Source organism: Lathyrus oleraceus, chromosome 5 (assembly GCF_024323335.1).
Source record: "Lathyrus oleraceus cultivar Zhongwan6 chromosome 5, CAAS_Psat_ZW6_1.0, whole genome shotgun sequence".
NCBI lineage: Eukaryota > Viridiplantae > Streptophyta > Magnoliopsida > Fabales > Fabaceae > Lathyrus > Lathyrus oleraceus.
In genome coordinates this window covers 316,846,118-316,869,661 of record NC_066583.1, presented here as the reverse complement: position 1 = coordinate 316,869,661, position 23,544 = coordinate 316,846,118, and positions in this window count along the sequence as shown.

Sequence of the window (23,544 nt, the reverse complement as noted above, 5' to 3'; positions counted from 1 at the left end):
GGTGTTCATTGAGTTGTAAGTGTTGTGTCGCTCAAAGCTTTTAAGCGTGAGTGCTGTGTATCTTGATTAAAGCTGTGAAGCACAATCAAGAGTTGTTTGAAGTGTGACTTCAACTTGTCTTTAATATTGATTAAAGGTAGTAATCACTGAGGTGATTGAGGGGGAGTGAGTAGGAACTCTGATCTTAGTGTAAGATTGAAATTGCATTGGGTAGGGATTAAGTGATAAGTTGTAAACGGGTGAGTTTAGCTTTGAATTGATACTACTAATAGTGGATTTCCTCCCTGGCTTGGTAGCCCCCAGATGTAGGTCATGTTGGACTGAACTGGGTAAACAATTACTTGTGTTATTTACTGCACTTACGTTTAAGTTCTGCATAATTCCTGTCTGTGCAGAATTGGATGTCATAACAACCCGTGTGACATCTAAAGTCTGATAACTAGAATTTCAGGATCCTTTATCAAAAGGCTTCCACATCACAACCTGCAAGTGAGTGAAAATATCTAACAGCACCTGCAAAAGAGATCGTTAGATAAAACTGTGCCCCATGCGTGTCAAGATTTCAACACCTGGGTCACTCAACCTTCCGAATAAGATTTCAAGCTTTCAATCTTATAAGCATGCATTGGAAGGGACCTATATGTCTTAAAATGCAAAGATTCTTTATCAAAAATAACTGGATGTTTTTGCAATTAAAGCGGTAATGAAAACAAAAAACAAAATTATTTGACTGAATATGCATTTTATTGATTGAAAAGGTGTGGCTCAAACTGAGCAATACAAAGGAAGCAATTCCTGAAAAGAGGTAATTGCGCACAAAAGGAAAAATCTATCCTAATGGCAATGTGAAACCGCGATCTCATCGAGTTCCAACTCGGTTACACCCCATATGTCCTCAGACTCTCCGTGCTTTCTGCCTTCTGAACAAGACGCTTCCGACTGATCCCTACCGGGGATTATCCATGTCATAACCAAAGTACAAACGATCATGCCAGACGCAGTTGTTCGTTTCAATCCCTCTCTTGCCTGGACCGCCCTTTCGGGTTTTCAGTCCACCGGGATACCCTTTTTTGCCCAAGCCGCCTTTTCAGGTTTTCGACTTGCCGAGTGTACAGTTTTTCTCTTTTTTATCCCTAATTTTTGCCCAAACCTTTTCATCATTTTTTTTGGTTCGCCGGGATGCCCATTTTTGCCTGGACTATTTTATTCTTTTCGTCCAGCGGGTCTCTTATACGAAGTATTTTTTTAACTGCGTCCGCATTCACAGGGGATGGAAAATCCTCGCCATCCATGGTCGTTAGCAACAAGGCTCCGCCAGAGAAAACCTTCTTAACCACGAATGGGTCTTCATAATTGGGTGTCCACTTGCCCCTACGATCGTTTTGAGGAGGAAGGATCCTTTTCAGCACCATATCACCTACGTGATACACACGAGGTCGCACCTTTCGGTCAAAAGCACGCTTCATCCGCTGCTGGTACAACTGCCCATGACAGATGGCCGTCAGCCTCTTTTCCTCAATCAGGCTCAACTCTTCATACCGAGTCCTTACCCATTCAGCCTCTTGCAACTTCACATCTGTCAAAACTCCCCATGATGGGATCTAGACCTCAGTAAGTAATATCACTTCTATCCCCTACACGACTAGAAAGGCTTTGCCCCAGTAGGCGCACCGAGGTTCGATACCCAGGATACCAGCTTCATACTCAATCATACTGGTGCATTCGGTAAACTCCGCTTCTTTTCATGTTAATTGCCCCATCAGACATCAGAATCCGTTCGGATTTAGGGTCAGGCCCCTCCTCCGGGATCGGTTCCTCACAATCTTTCGATTTGAGCACCTCGAGATGTCCTCATCAGGGAACTCCAAACTTCATCGGTTGATAATCCTCAATGGGTTGTTGGGCGATGTAATCGGACAATACACTCTCCTCGATTGCTTTCTGAGAGGTATACTGAATATCGTATTCAATCAAAATCATTTGCCCTCTCGCAACCCGTCCGGTCAATGCTGGCTCTTCAAAAATCTACTTGATCAGATCCATCTTGGAATCCACAAAGTGGTATGAACCAGCATATACTGTCTCGGTCGGCGAGCAGCCTATGCCAAAGTACAGCAAGTTTTCTCGAGCAGTGAATGTATTGTTTCACAATCGATAAACTCTTTGCTAAGGTAAATTGCATGCTCTTTTCGACCAGACTCGTCATGCTGCCCCAGTACACACCTCATAGACTCCTCGAGGGCTGTCAAGTACCAGATTAACAGTTGTTCCTTCCATGGGAGGCATCAGAATCAGAGGTTCCTGCAACTTATTCTTTTTATTTTTCAATGCCCCTTGGCAATCATTATTTCACCTGACCGTTTGATCTTTTTTTTCTCAACAGCTTGAGCTGGTTCCCACGTGGCTGTTAGGTGAGATGTGAACCATGAAATGTAGTTCGATCTACCTAAGAGACCACGAACCTCTTTTTCTGTTTTCGGTTCAGGCATTTTCTTGTATTTTCCTTTCTTCCTTTTTTTTCTTTTTTTTTTAGCAAGATCAACCTCAATTCCTCTTTCACTTACAATAAACCCCCAGCAGCTTACCGGCCCGCACTCTGATAGTGCATTTATTTGAATTCAACCTCAGTTTGAATTGTCTCAACCGGTCGACCAACTTGGCCAGATCCACCAGATGCCCCTCTTCTGTTTGGGACTTTGCTATCATGTCATCAACATAGCATTCGATTTCATGATGAATCATATCATGAAACAAAGTCACTCTGATACGTGGCACCGGCATTCTGCTTCTCTAGAGGACAGTCTTCTCTCCATGGTAGTTTGTGCACAACGATATCGGCATCCGACCCTGGCATATCCTGACACGACCAGGCGAAGGTATCCACATGCTCTTTCAACAGGGCTACCATTCTGCTATCGACTCGCCTCTGAAGCGGCCCCAATTTCCACTTCCTTTCTGACCTCAGCGGTGCCTGGATTAACGATCTCAACTCGCTTCACGTGCGGCTGAATCACCTTCTCCTCTTGTTTCAACAACCTGGCTAATTCCAGCAGATCACAATCTTCTTCGCCTTATTCTTCGGCATGATAGATCGGATTGTCGAAGTCATACAGAGGTGTAACCGAATTGTTATCAACGAGATCAGAAGAATTATTTTTCGAAGTTAGAACGAATCAAATCAAAAAAGGGAAAAATGAAAACAAACATTTCCATTTTTTTATTTTAAACTGCAAAAATAAGTGAAAAATAGGGAACACCGCTTTTAATACAAAAACATCCATTTATTAATGATGCAAAATGTTGCACAATGAAACACATGAGGTGGCCCTTACAATGGACCATTACGTTTCGGGCAAAACGTATGGCTTTCATGCAAACAGAATTGAAAAACAGAAATATTACTCTTCAGGATGAGTGACAGTGATGATTTTTTAGACCTTCCAGTTCCCTGGTACGCACGATTTTATCCACGAGTCAAGTTCGCAGTCACTGTCATTCTCTTCACCCACCGCACCGACGCGATCTGAATCTTCAGCGATTACACCCACCATCACCTGACCATGCGCCGGCATGGGATCGGTATTAACATTCAGTGATAGTGTAAAATTGAGGGCCTTGGAATCCACCAGGTCTTGGACGGCATGCTTAAAGGCTTTACAACCTTCAATGTTATGTCCAGATGCACCAGAATGGAATTCACACTTGGCTTTCTCATCATAATTAGGAGGCCTCTGATCTGATCTCAATGGAGCTAATGTCCTCAATTGAACCATTCCGAGATCTTTCAACCTCTTAAACAGAAGAGCATACGTCATGGGTGGCTTATCAAACTGATGATCAGTCCCCTTTCCTCTCACTTGGCATCCAGCTCTCTGTACTCTCTGTTGAGGGAACTGATGTTGCTGTTGTACCGATTGATTACCAATAGGAATCATTACCGCAGCAGTATGCTGGTAGTAATGACCCCTACCGTGTCCTCTCTGGGCATACACAGCACTCGCGCTATCCTCCTTCTTATGCTGACCATTACCAAAGGATTTCTTCGATCCAGACGACGAAGAGTTTCCTGGTATTTTCCCCTTCTTCAACCAGTCTTCAATCCTCCCCACCTTCTCGACAATTACTTTCTGCCCCAAGGCGAACTCTTGCATGACATTGATCAGCTCTCCCATCTTCTCTTTCAGCTCGAGAATGTCTGTGTTGGGTGGATTCATCATTCCTATGTCAATGAAACATGTTAGAAACTGACACCTGCAAAATAGAAGACAGTTATTATGACTCACACATGAATGCAAGGTCTATCCGTATGAGGAACACTCTGTCTTTCGATCCTGGTTTCATCGAGACAGATAATAATTCAGCAGCAACATTCTGACATCAATCGTCTGGTTTTGCCACACAGAGCAGGAAGTTATGATTTAGCAAAGATATCACCCAACCATGTGTTTGTTGTGAGTGTGCACAGATAAGCAAATAAAGCTTGAAGATCAATCACTGAATGATAATAACCACTGTATACCAAAAGTGCACTACAAGTGCAAAAGTCATACATCAGGCTGATACAAATCAAATACAATTTTCCAGAATCAGGAAGAAAATACAAGCAAGTGAATTCCGTCAATAGGCCGGACAGTAATCCAACACGTGATAACAAAAGACTACACTGAAGAAGGCCCCACAGAAGGCTCTGCATCATCTACCATCTTGGTAAATTTCACTGCAAACCTGAGCTCAGTGTTCTCCTGCTGTAATCTCCCCACCTCCTTCTGGTGAATCTTCATATGTCTGAAGTAATGATCCCTCTCAGCAATGTAGTGATCTCTCTCGGCAATAATCTTCGCTTTCTCCGCTTCCCATTCTGTGGTAAGGACTTTGGCTCTAACTTCCCTCTGATTCTTCACAAGAATCTGCCTCCTCTTCTCATCATCAATGACCTTCAAAGCTCTAGCTAGCTTCTCCTTGGTAAGGTCATGCTCCTTTGTAGACGACTCCAACGCTTGGTTGATCTTGCGGTAATAGGCAGTGTCCATCTCAAAGCGCTTCACCTCCAGAGCATGTCTCTTATCCTGGTCTTCTATTTTCCCTTTGATTTCCTGATTAGCCATCTGAATTCGAGCAACACTCATCTCCAACTCAGTCTTCTCTGCTTGCAGTTGATCTCTGGCTTTCTTCATCTCAAGGAATTCTTCCATTCTGACAGAAGAACGTGGCCCTTCAATCAAAGGACACCAAGGATCACCTCCAGGAAATGGTAGATGCGTGAGCTCAATCCTCTTCCTAAGCCAATCATCAAATGGAGGAAAAGACCTGTTGTTAACCTTACCAAAAGGAACCTTGCCCTTCCTCTGAATGTTACGCCATGCCCCAGACACTTGCCTCAACCGTGTCAGATTACCCTCAGCCGGGAAATAGAAAGACTTCTGAATCTCGCGCTCGAGAGGAGGAACCTCCATAGCAAACCCCATCTGTCTCCTAAGAAGCGTCGGGTTGTGATTAATGCAACCCTGAACTCCTATGAGAGGCGCATTGGGAAAACTCCCACAACTGTAGATGAAATCTCGTCCGGCCACACCATTGTGAGTCCAAGCTATGCCCTTGGCTCGCAAACCCATCAACCTGACCAACCACTTGACAGTAGGATCAAGAGCGACAAAGGCACCTCTGGAAGGCAAATACCCCATAAACCATTTGTGCAACAGCTGAGCACAACATCGAATCAATCCGCCACGCCGCTTCTCATTCCGATTATGGACCGAGTAATAGACATCTCCAACCAAGGTAGGAATGGGATTCCTCTGCACAAACAAGCTGATGGCATTAATGTCCACAAAGCTCTTCTGATTAGGAAATAGGATGGTCCCATAAATGCTCACAGCAATCAAAGCACAGACAGCTTTCCAATTACCCACAACGGCATGTTCCTTGGCTTTAGCCTCCAAGAAACTCAGATGAAAACCGGGCAACTTTCCCTTCTCCTTCAGACCCCCCTTGGTCACTTCCGGGCTCAAATAAAGAGCACGAGAAATCTCAGCAACATCAGGCTCCCCCTTAGTGACAAAGAAAGGAATCTGATCTCGGATCTGAATACCCAGGATACTGGCATAGTCCTCCATCAAAGGTCCCAACAAGTAATCCGGGAAAACAAAGCACCTCAAGCCGGGTCGTAAAACTGGAGAAGAGTATGGACGGCGCTCCTATCACTGTCTGTGAGCCTGAAAACCAACTTCAGAATACCACCATAATACTCACGGAACAACCCCACATGGTCAGGTGTAATCAATGCTATCATATCTCTCAACACATCAATCTCTGGATTGAAGAAACTGTAGAGAACATCATCTTTCAGGCCGGGCCTCATGTCTGGAACAAAGAAGTCTCTCAACCAGGATCTCGATCAAGAATGTCCCTGCATATGGATAAACATGTGTTAGATGCAGATAAATGCAAAATGTGAATGATGCTGATGTATGAATGCAATGCATTGTGCCCTCCTCCAAGTCATCTGAACATTCACTGCACTCACGGTCTCTGAACTGATCACAACCATCTGAAGGAATATGTAACCACAAATCCCACTCAGGGTTCCGAAATAAACGGAACGGAATGATACATCACCATCATCACCATCATCACAGAGAGACACTGAACTGATAGCCACAACAATCTCTGAACCAGCCCAGGGAATCCTGAAATAAACGGATCCCCACTGATAAATACCACGGACAGAACTCCGGCGTCTCGGAAATAAATCCATAAATCCGACTTATAAATAGGACTCTGATCAACAGCTGAACCAATAGTCACCATCAAAGTCACCATCAGAACATGCATCTGTAAGAATTAACCCTCCCCTCACAGATGAATTCTAATCAGGTCATCCTAAGGCGGATAATGGTCTCGACAATCGGGCAAAGATACTCAACGGGTTTGCCCTTTCGGTTGTGCCGTTGTAGCTCTCTTAAGATCGTCTAAACCAAAGATCCAGGAAAGCACGGTCACCGAAGTCAACAGCCCTAAAGAGATAACCCAACCAAAGTGGAATACCCCACTAAGGAAGAGCTCACTCAAAAGAACCTCGTCCGGCTTGTGGTATATCACGTCGCAACATCATGCTGATAAAGCAAGTGAGGAAACGTGAGACCACACTAATCTTAGGTGTATACTCGGGCCTGGGTTTTAGCCCCACTCAGAACACCCACCCCAAATCAGAGGAACCAACCTGTACAGAGGACAGCAAAATGATAGTATGATGCATGCAAATATTTATGCAAATATATACACAACAAGATAATCATAAATGCAATAAATAGAACAACACAAGCAACCTAAACTATCCTAGAGAGCGCTAGGAGAGACTCGCTTAGGGAAGATGGACCAGCAAGAGGTCAACTTCTTAGTCCCCAGCAGAGTCGCCAGCTGTCGCATCCTCGAAAAACAACCGGCGGGCTAAAACAAAACAAACAGAGCCGCCACCGTGCGTTATTTATCCCAAAGAGGGAAAGGAAACGCTCGAAGTAAACCTGGGAAAGACATGGTCTCGCGACCAAAGAGAGATGGGATCGGGAGTCGGTTATACGAAGGGAAGGTATTAGCACCCCTACGCATCCGTCGTACTCGACGGGATCCACGCTCAAAAAGATAGAAGAAAGGTTGCTAAACACTGCTCAAAAGAATGCACGCACACACACTGGAAACAACAAAGGTGGGGGAAGAGAGGAACGAGCTCGCTAGGATATCGCATCCTATGCCTACGTATCTCATCTGGAATGAGAATCAGAGCTACCGTAGTTCGGCTAACGCACGCCGAAACAAAACACACGCAGGAAACCGACTGCCAATCGCTGGACTTATGTCAGACTCCACACAAACACACACAGGAAACCAACTGCCAATTGCTGGACTTACGTCGGACTCCACACACAACAATAGGATACGGAATGCCAATCGCTGGTCTTACATCCATCTCCTACATACACAAGAAGGATACAAACAAACAAGTTACTAAGGAGTCTGGCACTCGATCCTAGTAACTGTCAAGCAAACACACACAAAAAAGAAAAAGGGTGAACACACAGACTAAAAGGGAGTCGGGAACTCGAGCCTGATAGCTGTCAAGCACAACACACGCAAAAAAGAAAAAGGGTGCCCGGAGAGATCTCGTACGACCTCCTGCCTACGTACCTCATCTGGTATGAGGATCAGGGCAACGTAGTTCCCCTTAACAAGGGAGAAACTTTCTCCTAACCAGAGACTGGGAAATGACAAACTAGAAGGGAAACTGACTCAAGCCTAATAGTTATCATGTAATCCACAATGGTCCTAGGTTGAGGTTTCTATCTAACTTGCACAGGCAGCAAGCTATCCTAAATAGCACAGGCAAAGCAAACATACACACAATTAGCACACACTATATACAAACAAAGTGGGCTCACACAAGGTTAGGCTGTGAAACACAAGCCAACTGGAATCGGGTGATGTTAGCTCTTAACCCTAACATTGAGAGTTAGGGTGAAGCAGATGAAGTGGGAAGTGAGGGTAAGACCTCACAGCTCTTATCCCTGGCCTGGGAGAGCTTTAGACAAATGAAAGTGTGGGAGTTCAGAAAGTAGGAACTCTTCTCCACATATGACTGACTCAACAAAGATCTTGGGTTAATATCCACAATGCATCAACACAAGGTGTGTAAGCAAAGTGGATGACACACAGAATAGCAGGAGATGGATTACACATCTCTTTTATCTGCCAATTGCCTTATCAAAGGACTTTTCCTGCTTGGCACAAAGATAAACAATCACAAGCATTGCCTCTTAAGGAGGGCTTCAGACAGGTGCCTGCCCAAGTAACAGGACAGGTCTTCCAGACTACATGAAGTCAGAGAGTTATACCTATATGGTTAAGCAACCAAGCAAAAGCAAGTTCAAATTGAACTTAAGCAACTTATGTACCTGTTAAAACATCAAACAAATCAGTTAAACTGTACAGACAAACAGACAACATGAATATCAAACAGTCAAACCCAATGAGCAAAGGCATAAGCCAACAAGTCAAACTCAAATGAGTTAGCAACCCTACAAAACACACAAGATTAGTCAACATTAACCAAATAATCCAACTCAAGCAAATGAATCAATCCCCTTATGGCCATGTGCTTCTTAACTTGAAAACAAAGCTCAAACATAAGCACAAACCACTAGGACAAGGCCTAGGGTCAAAGAGGGAGAAAAAAACCAAAACAGAACATGAAAATTGACATGAACCAACCTCAATCAAATAATAACACAATCCAAAAGGTCTCATGTCAATAGCATCAACCAAATTAATTTCATAAATCAATCATGGCAAGGCATGCAAGTTGGAACCACATTGAGACAACAGAATGAACAAATGCACATTAATTCAAAAATGATTCAATTAATTTTGGAAAAAATCATGGGTAAACAGAACATACAACATGATCATCACACAAAAAATTAGAGCATTTGGACATGATTAAGCATGGTAATCAAATACATCAAGTCAAGGTAAGCACAAACAAGCTCAAATAGGGCACAATTTGGTACATCAACTTAGCACAAGCCTAAAACAGAAATGGTAAAAGGTAAAAACCTCAAATCAAAGCCAAAACAACCTCTATCATGTCTAGAAAGAGTATGCAAAACTTCACATCCATATAATAAAGCACAAGCATTTCACAAAATATTGAAGATCAAGACACTTCAAAAGCTCAAAAATAACCATCCAGAATGAAAAATCTCAATCAAATCAGGAATGATTCCAAAAATTCCACAAAAAATCATGAGCATTCACAACATTCATATCAAGCACCATACAAAAGATCAGAACATTTGGAGATCATTTGATAGGGCAAATTCATGAATCATGTTGGACAAGCAAAGGCGTGACACAAACTGTCACACCTAACTTAGAAAAATCATAACTCAGCAATGATAAATGATAAAAATGCAAACTCAACTCCAAAATGTCCAGCAAGATGTCTAGTTTCACCATGTAAAATTTCATGAGCATTGGATAAGAATTGAGCATTTCACAAATGTTTTAGCAAGGCAAGGTCAAAACATGATACATGTACACAAACCCTAAGGCAAAAAATTATACAGCCATGCACAATTTCCATTTTAATCATCAAAAAAAACTAGAGAGAAAATGTGACACAATGCAAAAACAACCATATTTTTTGGATCAATTTTCCATTTGTTGTGATTTTTTAAAGTTGAAGAAAAATTAAAAAATGCATGAAGAACATATATGACCATGGCATGCAAAAAAAGAAAATGAACTTTGGAAAGTTGTCGCCAGCAGGACTCGAACCTGGGCGAAATTTGAAAGAACCATTGGAGCGCTGCATGGCAAATCCATGCAGCCAATCAGCGCCTTGCCCTAGCATAGCCTAAGGGAACGGTTTTGCATGGTCTACGGGAACGATTTAGCGTGGCCTTTGAAACTAGGAAACCGTTGCCAAAAATCCTGGTTCATCTTCTCCAGATTTGCGCACGGTCATGAACAGTACACGTTCATCATCATCATGAACAATTTTCTTATTTTTTGCAATTAAACATACTAATGCCTAGATCTCTCTTAGTACATCAAGAATCCACCATTAATTTAACAAGAATCAACACAACACGCATGAATCGAAGGATCTAAGTTTCATGAGTGAAACTTTAAACACATGCAACTTCATGAATATTCCACCAAATCACTCGATTCAAATTGCAGAATCATCACCATTAAAAGATCTACAAGAATCATACAACAATTTCAAGAATTAAGGAAGTCGAAAAAGTGACCTCTTGAAGTGCAGCTTTGGAATTTCGCGTTTTCGTGGCCTTGCAATGCTTCAATCTTCCTCTAGCAAGCTTGCATAAGTGTTTGGATGAATGCTTGATGTTCAATTGAGCACGATTCCACAGAATTTGGATTCCACCATTGATGAACTCAAGCTTGCATATGCTTCAATGTGCACGAATTCATGTGATTCTAGCTTCAATCTTGCTCACACATGCTACCAGATGATGAATCAACCAAGAAAAATGCAAAGTGTTTGAAGAAATTTGGAGAAAAAATGAGAGAGAATTTTGAGAGACTTTGAGAATTCTAGATCTAGAATTGGAAAATGTGATGAATTCTGTTATGATTTGTGTTATATATGCTTCACTAATCATGATTAATTAAGTTAAATCAAGTGCTAATGAAAAATGGTTAAGTTTGGAGGTGTTTTGCAAAATTGAACTTTTCACCTTATGCATGGACATGCATGGATGAACAGTACGAATTTGCACTTATTTTCACTCAAAAACCTGTTTTGGAGCCAATGGAAGTGATGCCATGTTCAAATGATTCACCAATTTTGAATTCCATTTTTCCCTCCAAAAATCAATTGAATTTTCAAATATTTATGTGAATGGAATGCATGCCATGTAATGCCAATTTTGGAAACTAGAGGTTAAAAGGAGAATGTTGCAAAAAGAGCCACATGATTTGGACATTTGGTTTGAAAGTTATGCTCCTTTGAAGTTCCATGTTCACTTGGCCAAGTTTTGATCATATCTCCTCAACCACACATGAGAAATTGATGATCTTGGACTTTTTGGAAATGGGAGAGAAAGATCTACAACTTTCATGTTCAACAAAATTTCATTTTAAGCTTTCTTGATAATGTAATCTTGAGTTGAAAACCTTTCCATTTTTGGCAATTTTGAATTACAGGTCACTTTCTATTTTTGGAAAGTTTTGTCATGACTTTATTTTCTTCAATGTTGATGTTTGAAATGTCAAATGAGACTTGTTTGAACATGAATGAAGTATTTCTAACCACTTCCCACCTCCAAATCCAACAGTTGACTTTTGGTTGACTTTTTCAGTTGATAGATGACTTGGTCATGCACAGATGAATTTGAGCCTCAATCTTCTGATGAAATGGCTCCAAAATGAAACCCTAGCTTATACAAGCTCAATAAAATCATATGATGATCCCCATCTCATGAAAGACCTCTTCTCCTTGAAAAACCCTGACTGGCATAATTCAACTGATTAGGGTTGACCAGAGGTCAAAACCCTAATCCCAAGGAATCTAATCATGAATAATGAACCATGATGATGATGATGTACCATTTCAACCAAGATAATGATCAATCTCCTTGAGGAACCAAGAAACCCTAATTGAAGCACAAACCCTCAGATGATTAGTGATCAATTCATGAGACCCTCAAGCTTGAATCTTTTAACCTCTTTATCTTCTGAGCAAGACCTAGGAGGATGACTTGCTTATTGTTTCCACATGATATGCCAAGATGCAATGACTAATGACCTACAAGATGAAATGCAATATGTTAAGCTAGTCCCAAGAGAGGAGGGCAAATTTTGAGGTGTTACAACCGTGCGTACCAGGAATGGAGATCCAGAACTGGAAAGCCGAAAAGATCATCACTGTCACTCTGCGTGAAGAGTAATATTTCTGTTTTTTAATTCTGTTTGCATGAAAGCCATACGTTTTGCCCGAAACGTAATGGTCCATTGTAAGGGCCATCTCATGTGTTTCATTTTGCAGTATTTGCATCATTAATAAACAGATGTTTTTCGCATTAAAAGCGGTGTTCTCTGTTTTTCATTTATTTTTGCAGTTAAAAAAAGAAAAAAAACAATATAATAAAAATGGCAATGTTTATTTTCATTTTCCTTCCTTTTAATTTGTCTCGTTCCGACTCTAAAGCAACGCATAAATCAACATTCATGCAGATGCGATTATTCTCCGGATCTCATTGATAACAATTCTGTTACACCCCTATATGACTTCGACAACCCGATCTATCATGCCGAAGAAGAAGGCGAAGAAGATTGTGAACTGCCGGAAGAGTTAGCCAGGTTGTTGAAACAAGAGGATAAGGTGATTCAACCGCACGAAGAGCAAGTTGAGATTGTTAATCTGGGCACCGAGGAGGTCAGAAAGGAAGTAAAAATTGGGGCCGTTTTGGAGATGAATGTCAAGAGCAGAATGGTAGCACTGTTGAAAGAGTATGTTGATATCTTCGCCTGGTCTTATCAAGATATGTCAGGGTTGGATACCAATATTGTTGTACACAAGTTGCCATTGAGAGAAGATTGTCCTCCAGTAAAGCAGAAGTTGCGCAGAACTCGACCCGAGATGGCCATGAAAATCAAAGAGGAGGTACAAAAGCAGTTGGATGCTGGTTTCCTAGCTGTCACTAATTATCCGCCTTGGGTCGTGAACATTGTGCCAGTACCGAAGAAGGATGGAAAGATGAGGATGTGTGTGGACTACCGGGATTTGAACAGAGCTAGCCCGAAAGATGATTTCCCATTACCTCACATTGATGTGTTGGTAGATAATACAGCTCAATTCTCGGTGTTTTCCTTCATGGATGGCTTTTCTGGCTATAATCAAATAAAAATGTCGCCAGATGATATGGAGAAAACAACGTTCATCACACCATGGGGCACTTTTTATTATAAGGTGATGACATTCGGTCTCAAGAACGCCGGTGCCACATATCAAAGAGCTATGGTGACCTTATTTCATGATATGATTCATCATGAGATTGAATGCTATGTTGATGACATGATAGCGAAGTCACAAACAGAAGAGGGGCATCTGGTAGACTTGGCCAAGTTGTTTGACCGGTTGAGACAATTCAAATTGAGGTTGAATCCGAATAAATGCACTTTTGGAGTGCGGTCCGGCAAGTTGCTGGGGTTTATTGTAAGTGAAAGAGGAATCGAGGTTGATCCTACTAAAGCAAAAGCGATACGAGAAATGCCTGAACCGAGAACAGAAAAAGAGGTTTGTGGTTTCTTAGGTAGATTGAACTACATTTCACGGTTCATATCTCATCTAACAGCCACGTGTGAACCCATATTCAAGTTGTTGAGAAAAGATCAAACGGTCAGGTGGAATGATGATTGCCAAGCGACATTTGAAAAAATAAAAAAATATTTGCAGGAGCCTCCGATTCTGATGCCTCCTGTGGAGGGGCGACCGTTAATCATGTACTTGACAGTCCTTGAGGGGTCTATGGGGTGTGTACTGGGGCAGCATGACGAGTCTGGTCGAAAAGAGCATGCAATTTACTACCTTAGCAAAAAGTTTACCGATTGTGAAACAAGATATTCACTGCTCGAGAAAACTTACTGCGCTTTGGCATGGGCTGCTCGCCGACTGAGACAGTATATACTGGTTCATACCACTTTGTTGATTTCCAAGATGGATCCGATCAAGTATATATTTGAGAAGCCAGCATTGACCGGACGGGTTGCGAGATGGAAAATTATTTTGACTGAATACGATATCCAGTACACTTCTCAAAAAGCAATAAAGGGGAGTGTATTGTCTGATTACCTCGCCCAGCAACCCATTGAGGATTATCAACCGATGAAATTTGAGTTCCCCGATGAGGACATCATGCTTCTCAAATCGAAAGATTGTGACGAACCTGTCCCGGAGGAGGGGCCTGACCCTGAGTCTGAATGGATTCTGATGTTTGATGGGGCCGTTAACGTGAATGGTAGCGGAGTTGGTGTTGTTTTGGTTACGTCGAAGGGATCCCAAATTCCTTTTGCTGCCCGATTAACATTTGAATGCACCAACAATGTGGCTGAATACGAAGCTTGTATCTTGGGTGTCGAAGAGGCGATTGACTTACGAATCAAGAACCTTGTTATTTATGGAGATTCAACTTTGGTTGTGAACAAGGTTAATGGGAAATGGCATACGCATCAATCCCACTTAATTCCATACCGGGATTACACGAGGAGATTGTTGACGTTCTTCACCAAGGTGGAATTACACCATGTGCCGAGGGAAGAAAATCCTTTAGCAGATGCTTTGGCTACTCTGGCCGCTTTGATTAAAGTGCAGTGGTGGAATCAAGTTCCTAGTGTTGAGGTGGGACGGCTGGATAGACCGGCTTATGTGTTTGTTGTCGAAACAGTGCCTGATGATGAAAAGCCGTGGTATTATGACATCAAGCGTTATCTGGAGACCCAAGAGTATCCCGAGGGAGCGTCTAAGAAGGACCGAAAGACTCTGAAGAGGTTGGCCATGGCGTTCTATCTGAATAAAGATGGGGTTTTGTACAAGAGGAATTTTGATTGGGTTTTACTCAGATGTGTCGATGACAAAGAAGCAAGCCAATTGATGAAAGAGGTGCACGAGGGATCGTTTGGTACCCACGCCAGTGGGAATGCGATGGTGAAAAGGTTGCTAAAGGCTGGATATTACTGGATGACAATGGAGGCTCAGTGTTTCAACTTCGTGCGGAAATGTCATAAATGCCAGATTTATGCTGACAAGGTGCACGTGCCTCCAAATCCGTTGAGTTTGATGTCGTCTCCGTGGTCGTTTACTATGTGGGGCATTGATATGATCGGAAAGATCGAGCCTACGGCTTCGAATGGGCACCGGTTCATATTAGTGGCTTTTGATTACTTCACCAAGTGGGTGGAAGCGGCGTCTTATGCAAACGTGACGAAACAGGTCGTGGCCAGGTTCCTGAAAAGAGACATCATTTGCAGATATGGGGTTCCCGAAAGAATCATCACTGATAATGGTTCTAATCTCAACAACAAGATGATGGTATAACTGTGCCGAGAGTTCAAGATCGAGCATCACAATTCTTCTCCTTATCGTCCAAAGATGAATGGGGCGGTCGAGGCAGCTAATAACAATATTAAGAAGATTGTGCAAAAAATGGTCGTGACTGTAGCACCTCAAATTTGCACCCATCATTGTACATACATTTTCATATTAGGTCATAGCATATCATGGTCCATTGCATAGCATTGCATTGCCTCTTTTGCCTCAAGTGCAAGCAAGTCAAGAAATTAGGTCAAACTGATCAGGAGATCAGTCAGTCAAGCAAGCAAGCACAATTCCCAAGGAGCCAAGGCCCTAGGGTTGGTTCAACATGTTCACATGACTTGGGGATCCATTTGAAGTGTTTTGGTCAAGGATTGGATGTTCAGAAGTCATCAGTCAATGCACAGTCAGTCAGAAACCCTAAAAGTCAACTGTTGGTCAACTGTCCATTTAATCAGTGATTTGATGAGGGAAATTGGTTTGAGAGGTCTCATTCATGTCCATATAGGCCTCATATATCATGTCAAACACCATCATGGAAGAATTTGAAGCCAGATCAGAAATTTCCAAAAATGGAAACTGGACCTGTAACTGAAACTTACCAAAAATGGAAAGTCTTGATCCTCAAACTTACATCATGATACAAGCTTCAAATGAATTTTTGCCCAACATGAAAGTTGAAGATCTTGTTCTCCCATTTCCAAAAAGTCCAAGAACTCTCAATTCCCATGTATGGTTGGCAAGTTATGATCAAATCATTTTCAAAAATTCTTGAACTTCAAAAGGCCATATCTCTCAAACCATTTGGCCAATTTGGGTGGGGTTTTTTCCTACAAACCACATTTGATCCCCTCTTTCCAAAAATGTAACTTTCATGTACCAAAACTTCACCAATCAAAATGGCATTTTTGGACCTACTTGAATTAATTTTAAGTAAGGTGAAAAAGTGAAGTTTTAAATTAATCATTTCCCACCATTCCTACTATCCAAACATGATCTGAAAATGCATTTGAAACTTGTTGGAAGTCCTTTTTGTGCAAGTACATACAGCCATGCCCTAGTTGCTTGAAAATTGGCAAAAGTACATGTTTCAACAACTACTCCACATTTTCATGAACCATGATGAGCATTCCACAAGCAACATCAAACAGCAGATATACTTCTCATTTTCTGTCAAATGAAACAGCTAGCAGCTGCAAAAACCAGCAGAAATCACTCATTCTCAAAAGACTTCATTTTTGCATTTTTTCAAAATCTGTCAAAAACTCCAAAGAGATTAAGCCTTGCCTTGCCTAAAACAACATCCAAGCCACATTGTGAAGACATTGCAACCATCTTTCTCCAACTGGAAGGAGTTTTTGCACGACTGTTTTCTTCACACATCATCCATGGCAGAAGTTGTTTGAAGCCATTCCAAGCTATTGCAAGCCAAAGAACCTTCACCAACCATCATTTGGAGGTCCATAGGGGAGCTGTTTCGTGCTTACAACACCAAGACAACACTGTTTCTCCATTTGATTCAAAAATAAGTAAGATTTCGAATTCTCTTTTTTTTCAAAATCATGGTATGTAATGCGTAGATCTCTTTATCCTGATCACACTGAGCTTTGAATGGTTGAAAATGGTTGGCTATTTTGAAAGTTATGCCATGTTAAAGTTTGATGTGTGAATATGCTTTTGCTTGTTTTTCTCTTAATAGCTCGAATCAATGTTAATGGTTGTGGGATTATTAATGTACATGATGAGGTGAACACATTGATATATTGCTTTTTGATTTTGGCCACCATTTGTTCTAGCTGGAATTTTTTTCGTGATGAACATGTAGATACTGCATATTTGTTTCTACAACGTGAATGCTGGAATTTTTTCCTGTTACTGTTGCCAAGCCGTTGGAACTTAGGGCTTCTTTTTTAATGCTGTGCATTTTGTTCTTTTTTAAGGAAGCGCTGCCATTGGTCCAGCGGGTCACCCATGCTGCAGCGCTATTGGTCCAGGAAAGGTTGACTGGGCCCTTAGCTTTTTTTCATTTATTAAAACGTTGGTCTGCATGTGCTTTTCCTAAAACAATTCATGCATTATTCTTTTTCTTTTGCCACGCAAGCGGAACCGTTGGACAAGGCAGGTTTGACTCGGTCCCACTGCCACCTAGGATTAGTGGGACGACTGCGTTTTGGGCCCGGGTACTGTTCCATCATTCACAATTCTGCCATTATTTCCATTAAACCAATTATTTCATTTTTGGTTTCATATTTATTTCACTTTGCACACCAATCTTACAAAAATCATTGCGCATCCAATTTTAATCCAAAATTCATGGGGATTTTTGTGGAATGTTCATCTCAATCTCTAGTTTTTTATCATTATTTTTCCAGATTTTTTGGTTGAGTAATTTTTAAATGGCCTTAGGGTTTGTGACATGTGCTCATATTTTGTACACTTTGCCAAAACATTTGTGAAATGGTGATACTTTATCCAATGGCTCCCAAATTTTTTTGTGCTTAAACTAGACACACTCATGGTGATTTTGGTGTAGAGTTTGTGAATTTATTATTGCTGGTTTGTGAGTTATGATTTTTTGAAGTAGGGTGTGACAATTTGTGTCACACCATTGATGTCCAACTTGATGATTTTTGATACCATGCTTCTTGACCTCCAATTGATCTGATTTTTTGCATGAACCTACTCTTGTATGTCTAGTTTACATGTGAATTTTCTTGGAATTATTTGTGGCATTTCCTAATTGTTTGAAATTTTCTCCCCTGCTTGGTCATATGTTGACTTCATGTGACACTTGTTCCCATTTCATTTGTGAAATTATCATACCTTACTATATGGACATGAAATTTTACATGAGATAACTAGACATCCTCATCTTTGCCATGGTTTTAGTCCCATTCATTTATCATACACCATCTCTGATTTATGATTTTTCTAAGTTGATGCATGTTTGGTTGACTTCTTTGAGCATGTTCAAAATTGCTTTGACTTTCTGATTTTCATTGACTGCCTTCCACTTGTCCAAATAAGATGAAATTTGACATGCTTACCATGCTGTGGGTTGTGATTGATCATGATTTATTTGGTGATTTTTGGAAATGTTTGAGTTGACTTTTGAGTTAAGTCTTGCTGTTGACTTCTATGAGCTTCTGTTTGCTATACCTTGACCTAATTTGTTCATGAAATGATGATAATGATTGATATGAATGTGAAACCAATTGGTATTGTTTCTTGATTGTTTGAACTTGATTTTAGATACTTGCCACTTGCTGTTTTGACTTTTTCATTCCCTTTTGACCCTAGGCTTGTCCTAGTGGTCCTGTTACTCACATTTGAGCTCATGTTTTCAGGTTGACCAACAAATGACCAATGAGACCAATTCTTTTTGATTGAGCTTGCTTGAATATCATGGATTAACTTGTTTGTTTTGTAGGTGGCTTGGCTCACATGCCTTGAGCCTTGTGCCTTGCACATTCATTTGCTTCTGACTAACTGTTGATGTCTGTTTCTTTTGCTTTGTTTTGAAGTTGCATACTAACATCTGCTTGACTGTTTCAGGTGCTTTTAGTTGCTCAGTTCCTTGTGAACTTTTGCTTTGCTTTGCTTGTATAAGCAATTTGCATTGAGGTATAACTTCCTAACTTCATGTAGTCTGGAAGACCTGGCCTGTTACTTGGCCAGGCAACTGTCTGAAGTCCTCCTTAAGAGGCAATGTTTGTGGATGTTTAATTTTGTCCTTGCATAGAGTCAAAGACCTCCTAAGTGAAGGGGCAATTGGCAGAACCAAGGGATAAGCAACCTATCCCCTGCTATTCAGTGTGTCTTCTGTTTTGCTCACACCACTGTGTTGATGCATTACAGATAAAAACCCAAGATCTTGTGCAATTGCACAGTTGAGTCAGTATCAAATGTGTAGAAGGGTTCCCACTTTCTGAACCCACACATTCTTGTCTTGAGCTCTCCCAGGCCAGGGATAAGAGCTGTGAAGTCTTATCTTCACTCACCTTTCATCTGCTTCACCTTAGCCCCTCAATGGCAAGGTTAAGAGCACATTCACCCAGTTCCAGAGGTTTGTTTGTTGAGGTTGATATGACCCCTCGACTAAAACCTAGCCTTGTTTGAGCCCCTTGCTTGTGTATAGTGTGTGCTATCTGTGCTTGTAGGATGGTTTGACTTGCTTCCTGTGCAAGTTAGGATTGTTTGACTTGCTTCCTGTGCAAGTTAGGTTTTGCTTGGCTTGCTTCCTGTGCAAGTTAGGTGTGTGTGTGGCTTGCTTCCTGTGCAAGTCATGACTAGGATAGGCTGGCTCCCTGTGCCAGTTAGCTAGAAACCTTAACTTAGGGTTGACTTTGCATGATAACATCTAGGCTCGAGTCGTAGTCTCCCTAGTTGTGTCTCCCTCTGTTATCTGGTTAGGCTAGTCCTTTATCCCTCCGTAGGGGAACTACATCGCCCTGATCTTCATACCAGATGAAGTATGTAGGCAGGAGATTGAGCTGATCTCTCCGGGCGCCCTTTTTCTTTCTTGTGTGTGTTGTTTGACAGTTCCTAGGCTCGAGTGCCTGACTCCTTAGCAATTTGTTGCCTATTTGTTTGAGTGTGTGCTTGACAGTTATAGGCTTGAGTCCCCGACTCCCTATTAACTTGTTGTGTCGTTGTGTGCTTGGAAGCTGATGTAAGTCCATCGAGTGGCAGTTAGGTTCCAGTGTGCGTGTGTTTGGTTCGGATGCTGATGTAAGTCCAGCAATTGGCATTCAGGCTCCATGTTTGCCTTCTTGAGTGTGTTTTGGTTCGGATGCTGATGTAAGTCCAGTGATTGGCATTCAGGCTCCATGTTTGCCTTTGCCTGTGTTTGTTTGAGTGCGTGTCAGCCGAGCTACGAATGCTCTGATTCTTCTCTCGTCCGAGAAGATACGTATGCATAGGATGCGATATCCTAGCGAGCATGTGTTGTCTCCCCAGTCCGAACTACTTCAACTCTGATGTCTATGCCTGATAGACTAAGTAGGCCCAGGATGCGATATCCTACCGAGTCAGTTTCAGTCAGTTTCTTGTGTCTCTTTCAGCCAGTGTGTGTGTGTTTTGAGCAGTGTTTTAGCAACCATTTTCCTTCCTATTGTGCGTGGATCCCGTCGAGTACGACGGATGCGTAGGGGTGCTAATACCTTCCCTTCGCATAACCGACTCCCGAACCCATTCTCTTTGGTCGCGGGACCATGTTCTTTCCAGGTTTACTCTGAGCGTTTCCTTTCCCTCTTTTGGGATAAATAACGCACGGTGGCGGCTCTGTTGTTCTTGTTTTCCCGCCGGTTTTTCGCGTGATGCGACAGCTGGCGACTCTGCTGGGGATGTAGAGAAGTTGACCTGTGCTGGTCCATCTTCCCTGAGCGAGTCTCTCCTAGCGCTCTCTAGGTTAGGGTTTTGGTTGCTTTGTGCTGTGTTTATTTATTGCATTCATTATTTACTGTTTGCATTCATTGTCTATTGTTTGCATTTATGTTTGTAATTACGTTTGCATTCATATTCATTATTCATTCTGCCTGGCTGGTTGTCTGTTTTTCTTTGTGGGGTGGGAGTTACTTGAGGTAAAAGGCCCAATACCCAGGCTATGAGTGAAATCTAGGGAACCTGGGAATAGAGTGATTCATGGGAAGCGGGTGGTATTGCGCCACTTAGCGGAACATTGATATCACGAGCAGTTCAGACCCTGGTGGGATATTGTCGTTACATACTTCAGGTGTGTATATGATGGTATTCTGCGAAAGGTTATTTATGCTGTGTTTCTCTTCGACTTTACCCTGGCCTAGATAACACCCGTGAGTGGGGAGGGTTTGATCATTACAGGTACAGTTGCTGATTGGTTGGTGATTTGTTGGTGACTCTTGGTACTGATGGTGACTGTGAATTATGGGGCATTTATTTCTGGGATGCCAGAGTTCTGTCCGTGGTTTATCAGCGGGTTCCGTTTATTTCGGATCCCCGGGCCGAGTTGAGAGTATTTGTTCAGAGGATCCGTTCGTCACCCGTTCAGTGGTTGTTCCTGTGAAGAAAGTGATATAACCTCCGGTTCCGTTTATTTCGGAACCCCCCCAAGTTGGATTTATGGTGACTTGATCCCACAGATATGACTGGTTCAGAGAAGTGTTGGGCTTTCAGATGACTTGGTGGCACGAGGGCCTGCATTCATGCATTTGCATCATATCATCTCGCATTCATCTGCATTTAACTCATGTCTGTCCGTACTCAGGGTCCATTATTTTCAAATTAAAAAAACCGGTTGAGAGGCATCCAGATGTCAAAATGTTGTTGATAAAATTTTATCTGTCTCAATGAAACCAGAAAAAAAAAGAGGACTGAATATTCCTAGTACGGACAGACATTGCATGTGTGAGTCATACTAACCCATTTGCTGTTTTGTAGGTTTCAGTGTTCAACCGGTACGCATAGCTCGTCTGTTCAGATAACCCGCTGGGGGTCAACAAATCCAAGCTGATGGATCTTCCCAACGCCGACATCCTTGAGCTAAAAGGGATGATGAGGGACTTGTTCAGTGTTGTGCAAGGACTTGCCTTGGGACAGAAAGCCATGTCTGAAAGATTGGAAAGGATCGAGAAATGGCTGATAGTGGAGAAAGTCCAGGGGAAGGCTCCGTCCTCCGAAGTGAACAAACCTTCTGGGACTGTGGCAAGGAAGTCCTCCGACAGTGGTCCATTCAAGAGGGAAGTTGAGCCAGTTGGTGTGCCTGCAAAGAAAGAACGTAGTAAAGATCGTTATCATCCTTATGCTGCCACTGTAACCACTCTTGTCAGCAATCCACCTGCTCAACAGCAACAACTGCCACCTCAACAGAAGGCACCGGGAGCTAAGAACCAGGTGAAGAAGAAGAATGAGGATCGTCAGTTTGAGGAACCACCGGCGACTTATGCCTTTCTTTTCCAAAGGTTGAGGGATCTGGGATTAGTTCGGCCGAGGATTTTGATTCCTATAGAACAGCAGCGGAGGCCTGCCAACTATGATGAGAGTGCCAAGTGCGAGTTTCACTCTGGGGCACCCGGACACAGCATTGAAGGTTGCAGAGCTTTTAAGCATATTGTCCAAGATCTGGTGGATTCCAAGGCTATCAGCTTGGCCCAGATAATGAATGAGGATGTCAACCCCGTACTCAGGCAGGGACCAGTAAAGGTAAAGATGATGAAAAAGGTCAAGAAAGGAATAGAAGTGATTGAAGAGGGTCAGCTAAAAGGTCCAATGGCTATGGTTCCAAAACTTCTGCTACGGGATGGAGCCTTCCCTGCTGTTGATAATGCTTGTGCGACTATCACCACAGAAGGGTGTGTATTGATGAAGGACCCGACCCAGAAGATGAAGAAAGTAGAAATGGACAATGAAAAATGCAAGGCACCCAGTCTGGCAGTTGAAACCGTCCAGGTGGAGAATGCCTTTGTCGCTGGGAAAAAGAAGAAGCTGTCCATTTCTTCTTATAAACAAGCTCTGGAAGTGGTGAAGAACAAAGAGGCCCAAGGCTGGGGGAGGATCATTGACATCGTGGTAAAAGCAGACATGTTTGGAGTCGGTTATCAGCCGGATTTAGAGTCGTCTAGACCAGACAGAGGATGTCGTCCACTGTACGCCTTCGTCAGTGCAGGAATGTTGGATCCTGGTCATGCCCGTTCAGTGGGTGAGGATGTTGACAGCGACCGCGAACTCGAGTTGTGGATAAAGTCGTGTGTACCAGGAAACTGGAAGGACTCCAAAAGCATCACTGTCACTCATTCTGAAGAGTAGTATTTCTGTTTTTCAAATTTTTGTTTGCATGAAAGCCATACGTTTTGCCCGAAACGTAATGGTCCATTGTAAGGGCCATCTCATGTGTTTCATTATGCAACATTTTGCATCAGTAATGAATGGATGTTTTTGTAGATAAAAGCGGTGTT